This window comes from Octopus sinensis, linkage group LG6, assembly GCF_006345805.1.
Source record: "Octopus sinensis linkage group LG6, ASM634580v1, whole genome shotgun sequence".
NCBI classification, from domain to species: Eukaryota; Metazoa; Mollusca; class Cephalopoda; order Octopoda; family Octopodidae; genus Octopus; species Octopus sinensis.
Window position 1 is genome coordinate 80,789,747 of NC_043002.1, and position 13,559 is coordinate 80,803,305.

Consider the following 13,559-nt stretch of genomic DNA (forward strand, 5'->3'; position numbering starts at 1 on the left):
GGTGTTTGAGTGTTTAGTTTTTTTTTTTTTCTTTAAGCATAAAATACACGGTGACCCTTGACTGGGTATTGAGTACATTTTGTAATAAAAGCTCTATTTTGATTAAGAGAAAAAAAATGTTGTTTTACCGGGGGATGGTGTGAGAAAAATAGTTACGATTATTTGGGAACTTTAATCTAATAGCGTCGTTCAGTGACGCCTGACAGGCTTATTGTAAATTTAAATATGTATATTTCAGGGAAAAAAAATGTTATTTGCACATACTGTGTTTGTACACACAACCATATTCGTACACACACACACACACATACACACACACACACACACACACACACACCACACATACACACACACACACACACACACACACACATATGTATATATATTCGTTTGAGTGTATATTCGTTGTATGCGTTCTGCATATTAAGAAAAAATATTGTACTCTGCAAAACTGTACTCACTGCTTCAACGCTGGATACAAAATGCATTTATTCATTCATAGTAAACATCGATTTGTTTTATTATAACTACTAGTTTCGCCATTACATGGCTCATCAGTTTACGCTTTCTTTTTTTTGTCGTATTCCAAATTCATACCTAGCTCCCTTAAGATATATTTTATGAATTGCAAAGTGGTATCGGGGTTTCCAGGATTTACCTGATAAAAGCAACACCCGATTCCTACAACTGGTTATCGAGGATTACTACGCCTCCATATCGGAGAGCTTGCTGATCGACGCGATTAACTTCGCCAGGAGGTCTTCCACCATCACCGAGGTCGAGCAAGATGTGATACTCCACGCACGTAAGACTTTTCTTTTCTATGACGGATCCCACTGGATCAACAAAAAATCTGTGACCCCCTTCGACGTCAGCATGGGTGCTAACGACTCTGCTGAAATAAGTGACCTAGTGGGCCTTTTCATCCTCCATAGGCTGAAAACCCTATTCACAGGCCTCTCCGGTGGTCTTTACCGCGATGACGGCCTTTTCGCCCTCCACAAAGAAAACCCCAGGACCACGGATGGGTTCCGGAAAAATCTTTACACCTTCTTTAAAAACTTAGGCCTTAGGATTACCTTAGAATCCAACTTAACTAAAGCTAATTCCTTGATGTCACCCTCGACTTAAAAACCTCACTTTATTACCCGTACCACAAACCGAATGAATCCCTTAAATATATAGATATTAATTCAAACCACCCCAAAAATATATTAGATAACCTAGTAAAAAGTGTGTCTCAATTAGAATTTCTAGCCTGTCCGCCACGGAAGATATCTTTAAGGCCGCAGCCCCCTATTACAACGAGGACCTGGCCCGCAGTGGCTTCAAAGATAAGATTACCTATACTAGTATAGCCCACGCCAAACCAGGAAAAATAGACGAAGACACATTAGCTGGTACAACCCCCCCTTCAACCGTGAGGTCCTACACCTGTAGCTAAAATCTTCTTCACTCTCTACAGAAACACTTCCCCCCCAACATAAGTATACACTATCCTAAATAAGAACACTATAGACTCTCCTACTCTACCACGCCCAATCTAGCCAGGAACCTAGCCAACAACAATGTGAAAAAACTTAACATACCTACTTTTTCCGAGGCCCATCCAACGTCCGATAGCAATTGCAACTGCCCTGATAAAACTACCTGCCCCCTCAACAACAACTGCCTACAGAGGGACCTAGTATATACATGCGAGGTAAGATCAGGCCCTGACGATAAAAGAAAATCCTACATAGGAATGACGTCAAACAGCTTTAAGACCCGTTGGTACGCACACAACACACTCGTTCCGGCGACAGGATAAATCCAACCAAACTACCCTCGCCGCCCACATCTGGTACCTTAAAAGGAATTCCATCCCCTTCAAGACCAAGTGGAAACTACTACAGAAGGCGCGCTCGTACACAGGAGGCCATACCTGCTGTGACCTCTGCATATCGGAGAGCCTAGAGATCTTGTTCGCCAAAGGTCCTTCCTTAACAAAATCTCAGAACACTCCCCAAATTGTTTGCATAAGAAGTATGCGAACTACAAGAACTATAGACCTACCCGGCAACCAGATTGATGACACCCCACCCACAAAACCCCCCCAACCCACCGTTCCCCTAGCACACCCGATTACCTTTTCTCCTAAGACCTTTCACATATTGTATGTGCACGCTTGTAGATGTGTATCGTATATATGTATAGAAATGTATGGGTATAGTAGGATTATACGCATGTATTATGTGTGTGCGTGTAGTATGTAAAAAAATATATATGTGTGTGTATATGGATATATATATATATATATTATATATATATATATATATATATGTGTATGTGTATATATAATATATTATGTATGTGCGTGTGTGTGTGTGGTGTGTGTATATATGTATAGATGTATGTATGTATATATGTATATTTGTGTGATGCATATGTATGTGGATATGTATGTGTGTATGTATATATATGTAAATGTAAGTGTGTGTGCTTGTATGAGAATGTATGTATGTTTGCACACATGTATATATATGTGTGTGTATGTGTGGTGTATGTATATGTGTGTGTTGTATATATATTATATATATATATATATTGTATACATATATATATATATATGTGTTGTATATATGTGTATGTATATATATGTGTATGTGAGTGTTTGTGTATGCATGTGTGTGTTATGTGTATGTATGTATGATATATATGCGTGTGCATGGGTATATGTATATGTACATATGCGCGTACGCTCGTGTGTGTATGTTTATGTATGTGTTATGTGTGTGTGTATATATGATATATATATGTATATATATATATATATATATATGTATGTAGTGTGTTATGTGGTATGTATATTGTATGTATGTATTATATATATATATATGTTGTGTGTATGTATGTATGTATATATATTATATATATATATATATATTATATATACATATATATATGTATATATATATATATATATATCTATGTGGTGTAAGTTTATTATATGTATGTATCCGTCTATATAATAGGTAACTGCACGTACATATACTTAATATTTATTTTTTGAGTATGCATGTATGAATAACTGCGCGTATATATATTTACTATTTACTTATGTTGAGTATGCATGTTAGTATGAATATATATGTATATATATGTATATATATATATATATTATATATAATATATATATATGTATGTATATGTGTACATGTATGTATTGTATGTAGGTGTACATGTATGTATGTGTGTGTATTTATATTTATGGGTGTATATGTATAGACTAGCCTTCTAAGAGTGTAGACATGAATCTGTAGGTACGCGTATATATATATATATATATATATATATATATATATATATATATATGTACATGTATGTATTTGTATGTAGGTGTACATGTATGTGTTGTGTATTCATATTTATTGGGTGTATATGTATAGACTAGCCTTCTAGAGTGAGTGTAGACATGAATCTGTAGGTACGCGTACGTATGTTGTATATACGTGAATGTATGTAGATGTATGTATGTATGAATATAACGCGTGCGTGCGCGTATGCGTACGAGTGTACGAATGAGTGAGTGTACGTGCTAAAGAGTGTGCGTGAGTGAATGAGTAATTGTCTTCCAGTAGACGGATAAATGGTCTGGCTGTCATAGCCAAGATGTTTGTGACCAAGCGGCCAAAGATAACAAAAGTAATAAACGAAGATAATAAAATTAAAATTAGGGAATGGGTCTGTATTTGTATATGTATATATATATATGTGTGTATGTGTAGGTATGCATGGGTACACATATGTATATATATGTGTATATATATTATATATGTGTATGTATGTATATGTGTATATGTATGTGTATGTATGTATATATATGTGTATGTATGTGTATGGTGGGGTGTATATATATGGTGTATGTGTATATATGTGTATATAGGGACTAGTGTGCTGTGTGTGCATGTGGTGTATGGATTTGTGTGTGTATGCGTGTATGTGAGTATATGTGTGTGTATGTGTATATATATATTTTCCTGTGTGTATATGTATGTGTGGTCGTGAGTGTGTATATATACATGTGTGTATACGTGTATGCAAGTGAGTGTGTGTATGTATACATATATATGGTATGTGTAGATATGTATATGTATGTGTGAGTGTATATATGTGTGTATGTGTAGAGGTATAAGTGAGAATCTCCTTATTTACCTAAAACTCTATTCCCCCCTTTATATATATATATATATATCTATATATATATTTTTTTATTTTTTTTTTATTTTTTTTTATTTTATTTTTTTATATATTTTTTTATATATTTTTTTATTTTTTTATTTTCTATTTTTTATATTTTTTTATTTTTAATTTTTTATTTTTTTATTTTTATTTTCATTTTTTATTTTTTTATTTATTCTCCCATCTAATTTAACACTGACTCCTTGACCACTCCCCCAAGTATGATTTTTTGCGCTATGCCTACCCCCAAAAAGTCCCCCACCAACACCCCTTTAAACCTGCCTAAATGTATAAATGCCAATACAATTCTTGTTAACTAGCTTCCTGAAGATTTCTCTTGAATGAAACAGTTCTAGTCCTGTAGAAGCTCCTTCTATATAATAAATTAATTTTACTCTGCTATGTATTGAGTACCTTATTTACTGTGGTTAACCCCGAATCAACCCGGGACCCCTACATATATATTATATATATATATATAATATAATATATATATATAACATGTATATGCGCGCGTGTGTGTGTACATTCTCTGTGTTTAAATATAGATATATAGATACATATATATATATAATAAACACCCACACATATACATACATATGCATATTTATATCTATATATACAAGAGTATATGTTTATATATATATATATTGCATATGTTATGTTATATATATGTATACATAGATATATTATATATGTGTGTATATATGTGTATGTATATATATGTGTATGTGTGAGTGTTTGTGTATGCATGTGTGTATGTGTATGTATGTATGTATATATATGCGTGTGCATGGGTAATGTATATGTACATATGCGCGTACGCTCGTGTGTTTATGTATGTGTATGTGTGTGTGTTATATATATATATATATATATATTATATATATATATATATGATGTATGGTGGTATGTGTATATGTAGGTGTATGTGTGTGTATATATCTTTATATATATGTGTGTGTATGTATGTATGTATATATATATATATATATATATATATCTATTATATATATATAATATATATATATATATATATATATATATATATATATATATATATATGTGTTGTAAGTTATTATATGTATGTATCCGTCTATATAATAGGTCTACTGCACGTACATATACTTAATTTATTTTTTGAGTATGCATGTATGAATAACTGCGCGTATATATATTTACTATTTACTTATGTTTTGAGTATGCATGTTAGTAGAATATATTATATATATATATGTATATATATATATATATATATATATATATATATTATATATATATATATATGTATGTATATGTTTACATGTATGTATTTGTATGTAGGTGTACATGTATGTATGTGTGTGATTTATATATGGTGTATATGTATAGACTAGCCTTCTAAGAGTGTAGACATGAATCTGTAGGTACGCGTATATATATATATATATATATATAATATATATATATATATATATATATATATATGTACATGTATGTATTTGTATGTAGGTGTACATGTATGTATGTGTGTGTATTATATTTATTGATGTTATATGTATAGACTAGCCTTCTAAGAGTGTAGACATGAATCTGTAGGTACGCGTACGTATGTGTATATACGTGAATGTATGTAGATGTATGTAGGTATGAATACAACGCGTGCGTGCGCGTATGCGTACGAGTGTACGAATGAGTGAGTGTACGTGCTAAAGATAGTGTGCGTGAGTGAATGAGTAATTGTCTTCCAGTAGACGGATAAATTGTCTGGCTGTCATAGCCAAGATGTTTGTGACCAAGCGGCCAAAGATAACAAAAGTATAAACGAAGATAATAAAATTAAAATTAGGGAAGGGTCTGTATTTGTATATGTATATATATTATTGTGTGTATGTGTAGGTATGCATGGGTACAATATGTATATATGTGTTATATATATATATATATGTGTATGTATGTATATGTGTATATGTATGTGTATGTATGTATATATGTGTATGTATGTGTATGTGTGGGTGTGTATATATATGTGTGTATGTGTATATATGTGATATAGGGACGTACTAGTGTGCTCGTGTGTGCATGTGTCGGTATGGATTTGTGTGTGTATGCGTGTATGTGAGATATGTGTGTGTATGTGTATATATATATTTTCCTGTGTGTATATGTAGGTGTGGTGTATGGTGTGTATATATACATGTGTGTATACGTGTATGCAAGTGAGTGTGTGTATGTATACATATATATGTGTATGTGTAGATATGTATATGTATGTGTGAGTGTATATTATGTGTGTATGTGTAGAGGTAAAGTGAGAAGAATCTCCTTATTTACCTAAAACTCTATTCCCCCCTTTATATATATATATATATATATATATATATATATATTTTATTTTTTTTATTTTTTTATTTTTTTTTTTTATTTTATTTTTTTATATATTTTTTTATATATTTTTTTATTTTTATTTTTATTTTTATTTTTTATTTATTCTCCCATCTAATTTAACACTGACTCCTTGACCACTCCCCCAAGTATGATTTTTTGCGCTATGCCTACCCCCAAAAAGTCCCCCACCAACACCCCTTTAAACCTGCCTAAATGTATAAATGCCAATACAATTCTTGTTAACTAGCTTCCTGAAGATTTCTCTTGAATGAAACAGTTCTAGTCCTGTAGAAGCTCCTTCTATATAATAAATTAATTTTACTCTGCTATGTATTGAGTACCTTATTTACTGTGGTTAACCCCGAATCAACCCGGGACCACATATAGATTATATATATTATATATATATATATATATATATATATATATATATATATATATTATATACATGGTATATGCGCGCGTGTGTGTGTACATTTCTCTGTGTTTAAATATAGATATATAGATACATATATATATATAAATAAACACCCACACATATACATACATATGCATATTTATATCTATATATACAAGAGTATATGTTTATATATATATATATTGCATATGTTATGTTATATATATGTATACGTATATATACATATATATATATACATGCATACATACATACATACATACATATATATATGATATAATATATACAAAGTAGATAGATAGATAGATAGATAGATAGATAGATAGATAGATAGATAGATAGATAGATTACATAATATTCATTTACGTAGATAGCTATATGAATGATGGTGCATCCACGATAATGTTTGTGAGCGCATTTGTGTATGAACCTGTGAATTGCAGCTGTGGTTCTTTCCTGTATCACAGGATTTCAATTTTTGCTACTACTGTCTTTGATCACCGACCTCTCCAGTGATCCAATGAAATGTATCACTGCTAATCTATCATAAACCATTTCCTAAATAGTCAATAAGAAATCTATGAAAGTGTTGAATTTTACGCTTTTAAATCTATCGCAGTTTTTTAATGGTTATGTATTCGTATATCTGATTTTGTTTTATTTTATTTGTAGCGTATATACGAATGTGGTTGGAATATCATGTTACTGTTACTTCTATTTGTTGCTGTCGTTGTTGTTGTTGTTGTTGTTACTGTGACGAATTAACTGAGTCGTTAAAGCGACGGATTAAATATGCTTTGCAATGCCTGTGTTCATCTCTGTTCCCTCACCCAGCTCAAATCTGACCGAAGTGAACTTTGCTTTTCAGTAATTATTTGGTGCATGAAAGCGGCGAAATAGCAGAACCGTCTGCAGCCCGGACGAAACACTTAACTGAATTTCATTCGTCTTTACGTTCCGAATTCAAATTCCACCGTGGTCGACTTCGGAGTCGACAGCATAAAAAATAAGTCAAATACTGTGTATGATGAAATTTACCTTCCTTTCAAAACTGCTGGTTCTGCGCCAAAATTTTAAAATCCATTAATTATTTCAGGCATGATGATTGAAGAAGCGTCTAAGGCCGATGGATAAACGAAGTCGTTAGAGTGTTCAGTGACCTATCTTCGCAAAATTCGTGTTGTTCAAATCCTGCCTCCCGGAACGGAAAACTGATGCAACGTGACATGGGTGAGGGCGATGTACCTCCAATGTCGAAGAGAGAGATGTAAAGAAACGAGTCAGCAGAAGTTCGCTATTACCTTCTGCCACAGTGGTGTGGAGCTTAGGTGTTTCGCTCATAAACACACACATTGCCCGGTTTGAGATTCGAACCCGCGATCCCTCGATCGCGAATCCGCTGCTCTAACCACTAGGCGATGTGCCTCCACCAGATATATATTTCTTTACTACCCACAAGGGGCTAAACACAGGGGACAAACGGATTAAGTCGATTACATCGACCCCAGTCCGTAACTGGTACTTAATTTATCGACCCCGAAAGGATGAAAGGCAAAGTCAACCTCGACGGAATTTGAACTCAGAACGTAACGGCAGACGAAATACCTCTAAGCATTTCGCCCGGTGGGCTAACGTTTCTGCCAGCTCGCCTCCACCAGATATATTTAGTAGAACTTATTCTGATATAAGTCGCGTGGCTTAGAGGGTTTGGGTATTCAGCTCACGTTCGTAAGGTGGTGAGTTCAATTCACGGCGGGGCGTTGTGCCCTTGAGCAAAACACTTTATTTCGCCTTGCTCCATTCCACTCTGCTGGTAAAAATGAGTAGAACCTGTATGTTAAAGGTCCAGCCTTGCTACATTCTGTGTCACGCTGAATCACCCCCTGAGGACTACATTAAGGGTATGCGTGTTTACGGAGTGCTCAGTCACTTGCACGTTTATTTCACGAGTAGGCTGTTCCGTTGATCGGATCAAATGGAGCCCTCGTCGTCGTAGCCGATGAAATGCCAGTTCATAAGAATTCAGAGTAGTAGGTCTTAGTTATAAGGATAATCTCCTTCACCAGCCTCGGAGGCACTGAAACACTTTGAAGCCACGGCACTTCTATACCTTCGCCGATAGACATCTATCGTTAAGTGGCTATCTTAGTCAACTACAGAAACTCTCATAACGTCGACGACAATCACGACATCAGGCAAAAGCAAAACTGTTTGATTCTTAATCGATCTTAGTGTGACATCATAAAAATAAGTTTAATTATTATAGAAGACAATTGTCATAGAAGACAATTGTCATAGAAGACAATCATCATAAAAGACAATTACCATAAAAGACAGTTATTGATCTACAATCGAATTACTAAAATAAGAAAAATATTGACATTATAGACGGAGATTTAATCACATCAAACAATATTTGCATCACCCAAGGATATTTAACTATAAAAGGAAAACATCATAGAAATATTTATAACTGTATCAAACAACAAAATATTAGTTTCACTTGAACGAAATGAAGAACACTGCAGATTTATGGACACATGAAAAACGGATGTCCTGAATTCATGTATTTCCCATGTGCATATCTTTATATCTCTGATGTAGTAGTGAAACAGATTCATCAGGGAATTGAAATAGAAATAATATCAGTGGTTCCTTAAAAAGGGATTTACTTGTTACTATATTCTGTATAGAAAGGGATCAGCTGGAGGGTCGAATGCTAGATTCAGACAACATATATTTTACATTTACTAAGGTAGAGAAGAATCAGAGCCTATGTAATCCTTGTTGAACCGGTTAAGACGATGTTGGTGATGTTCAGTTTCTCTATTTCTGAATCAAAGTCTTCAGAATAAACGTACATGAGAACAATAAGGGACATGTATGTAGTTACTCTTCTATAGAGCATCTATATAGTTGCATTCTTCCATAGAGGCAAAACGACGCACTAGACAGTCCTGGATACACGGATAAAAGACGGGATGAGAACTTAGATAAATCTCTTATATCACGGTTTACAAGAGCCTGAAAAACAACAGCAAAACAACGTGAGCGGAGTTAGATTTCAGGGAACCGTCTTGTAGTAGGGAAACTGAACAAGCTGCTAGAACGGATATGGTGGTGAGACAGACCATGAATGACAAAAAGAGATGCACTAAATATTTCAATTAAACTGCCGAGCCAGCGATATGCGGTTAGCTATTTCATTGGATCAGAAGAATTTTGGAAACATAACAGACAGAAACAGTTCTGTATGAACATACGGTAAGTATATGGGCTAACAGTACGGATGTGAGCTACCAGCACGTGTATGGGCTTAGATTATGTATGTGAGCTAGCATTGCGTATATGGGCTAACAGTACTTATATGGGTCCTGATAGCTTAACATTAACAGCACCTTTAAGGTCATAAATTAGTGCGTCATGGATACCTTCAAGCATTTCTATGTGCAAAACGCTTGTGTCTTTGCGTGAAGAGCAACAGCGCTGCAAAAGTATATTCAAGGTCTCAAGAGAAAGTTTTGCATTTGAGATGAATATTTGGTAATGTTGAAAATCTATGGTTGCCATGAAAACTATGAAATGTTATTGGTGTAAGAGTGGCTGTGTGGTAAGTAAGTTGCTTACCAACCACATGGTTTCGGATTCATTCCCACTGCGTGGCACCTTGGGCAAGTGTCTTCTACTATAGCCTCGGACCGACCAAAGCCTTGTGAGTAGATTTCGTAGACGCAAACTGAATGAAGCCCGTCGTATATATATATATATATATATATGCATATATATATATGTGTGTGTGTATGTACTTGTGTGTATGTACATGTGTGTATCTACATGTGTGTTTATGTTTGTCCCCCCCCCCCCCAACATCTCTTGACAAACGATGCTGGTGTGTTTACGTCCCCGTAACTTAGCGTTTCGGCAAAATAGACCGATAGAATAAGTACTAAGCTTACAAAGAATAAGTCCTGGGGGTCGATTAGCTCGACTAAAGGCGGTGCTCCAGCATGGCCACAGTCAAATGACTAAAACAAGTAAAAGACCAAATGAGCAAATGTCTTAATTTTGTTGTTTCGTACTAAATTGTAAGTAAACCGTTTCTATGATAGATATAATGACCTTGTCCTGTTGCTGATGCTGAAGGAATCCATTGGGGGATGTTTTTTATTTTTGAGTTCTCTGTTCATAGGACAAAATTAATCCACTACCTTCTAATGCTAGTCTCGTACAAAGCTCAGGTAAGAACTACAAACAAATTTTGTTCCTAAATTTAGAATGGTTAGAATCACAAAGATATTCTACACAACATCTGCTCTAATTGCAGTCCCACTCACTTATATGAATTCTCTTTCTCGAAGCACTACAATTTCTGAACCACAAAACTACTGTGCCGTTTATTTGCCTCTTCTTTGGCTGCTACAATAACCACCTCTAATATTCCCGTGACATCTCCACTTAAACATTCCCGATCCAAGATCTACCTCTTTCATTCAATCATACAGTGTGTAAAGCAGGCTCAAGGCTAATCACTATGTCCAGTCCATTCTCGTCGCCTGCAGCCCTTGTGGTATTCGCTCTCATCTCATAGTTCTCAATACAATCAAAGTGAATGAGCAGCTAAACTTTAGATTTATATAACTTGATTAAATAATATCAATGAATACTAATTCTAGATCAGATTTTAGACACAAAAGACGATATGATGTCTAAGTGGGCGGAAGGAAACAATTATAAATTGTTTTATTAATTGTTTTATAAAGTATGAATTAAGAGAGTGATAAAATATTTAAGGCAGGGATAATTAAAAGTCTCATTAGAAATAATTATTTGGCGAGGGGAAAAACTTATATAAACGACTTTGTTATTGAAAACTAAACAATATTTTATTTACCAAATTAAAGATGAAATTATTATTTAGTATATGTATATGGGAGAGTTCTTTTGTTAACGCAATGTAATAGAACAGCTGTTAAAATAAGAACGTGCGAGATACCAAGTTATTGTTAATATATGTTACATATGTTGACACTGGGGACAATAAAAACGATATTTATGCGGCGAAGAAAAATACAATAATCAATTCGATCAAGGACTTACAGTATTTTTATGAAAAGAATTAATTTAAAGCGTTATTCTTTTCACTGTAAATTGTCTATTGTTTTCCATTTGAAGAGATATTGTGTATATTCTTTTAATCTTTTAATCTTTTAACAGGTGAGACTGCATCCATGATCTGTTATAGAGTCTCCCAGATTGTTTGAAGGGAAGAAGGAAGCCATCCTCAAATCAAAACATTGTCTGAATGCTTGTAACAGAGTGCATTCTGTTGGAGACGCCCAAGCAGCCAGGTGTGTCAAATCGGGTGACGGATTAAGAATAACATTCAAGTAGGCCATGGCGGGATTTGAACTAAGGTCACAAATAGCTGGAACAACTACTGCAAGGCACCCGATATGATGTTGTTATAGTTCCGTCAATCCACTGTAGGAGATATTTGTATTTTGCATCGACGTCTAAAAATGAGAGGCAGTGTTCACTTTTGTGAGGTTTAAACTCATAGCGTATAGATTCGGAAAAAATACCGCGAAGCACTTTATCCAATGCTCTAACGACTCAGCTAATTTCCTGGAAGTAGGATGCTGAAAATATAGAGCCGATGTTTTGGCCATACTGAGCCCAGGAATTGGACACACGACCTTATGATTGCGATTCCAAAATCCTAAGCACTAGGCCACGCGTCTTCATAAAAATCTGATAAAGACAAAACTTAAATAAATTCCTTTGCCGCAAGGAAAAATAAATGTCTAACGTTTCGGGTAAATCTGTTCATCAGTAAAAGACATAAAAGATTTTCTGATAGAAGCGATAAATTGGATTGCGTCACATTTTATACTAAACCTCAAAAGAAAAACGAAATTCCATCAACAACAAACCAAGCCCTGCTGGTGTCAGGAAACATATAATTTCCACTCTTCGCTTCGCATTATTTTGTCTGTATCTTTTTTGATTGTGGACTGAAGTCACTTACGCATGCATACCAGAAACCATGCCATGAAGTATGAAGTTAATGTATAAAGTAACCGAATATAAATTGATAATGTAATCTAATTTATTTCTATATTTATTTATTTTATACTTTGTTTATTTACTGTGATGATTGGAAAATGTACTGAAAGAATGGTCACAGCAGAGTACACCTAGAAATACAAACAAAAATTATATATTACGTATGTGTGATTTATATATATATATATGTATATATATATATATATATATATATATATATATAATATATATATATATATATATATATATATGTATGTATGTATTATATGTAAAGAGAGAGAGATACGTATATATACACATATATATGTATGTAGTATATATATATATATAATATATATATATATATAATATATATATATGATTGTGTGAATGCAAAGCTCCAAAATAAAATATCTTCAATGTTGAACAACTAATAGTTCTGTTGAAAGTTTGGAAATAACGAGAGCACTGAGGAACTAAAAAAATAAATCAAAGCAGTTTGATTTAGAAA

The 13,559-nt window shown here is 33.9% G+C and overlaps 1 long non-coding RNA gene across 1 annotated transcript in view; it reads left to right on the top strand.

Annotated features, from left to right (window-relative positions):
* Positions 1 to 13,559, top strand: part of LOC118763969 — a 50,631-nt gene that overhangs the window by 32,263 nt on the left and 4,809 nt on the right. Inside the window, exon 4 of the long non-coding RNA XR_004999742.1 lies at positions 12,218 to 13,102. This is a non-coding gene — a long non-coding RNA (uncharacterized LOC118763969). The remainder of the gene's footprint in view (positions 1 to 12,217; positions 13,103 to 13,559) is intronic.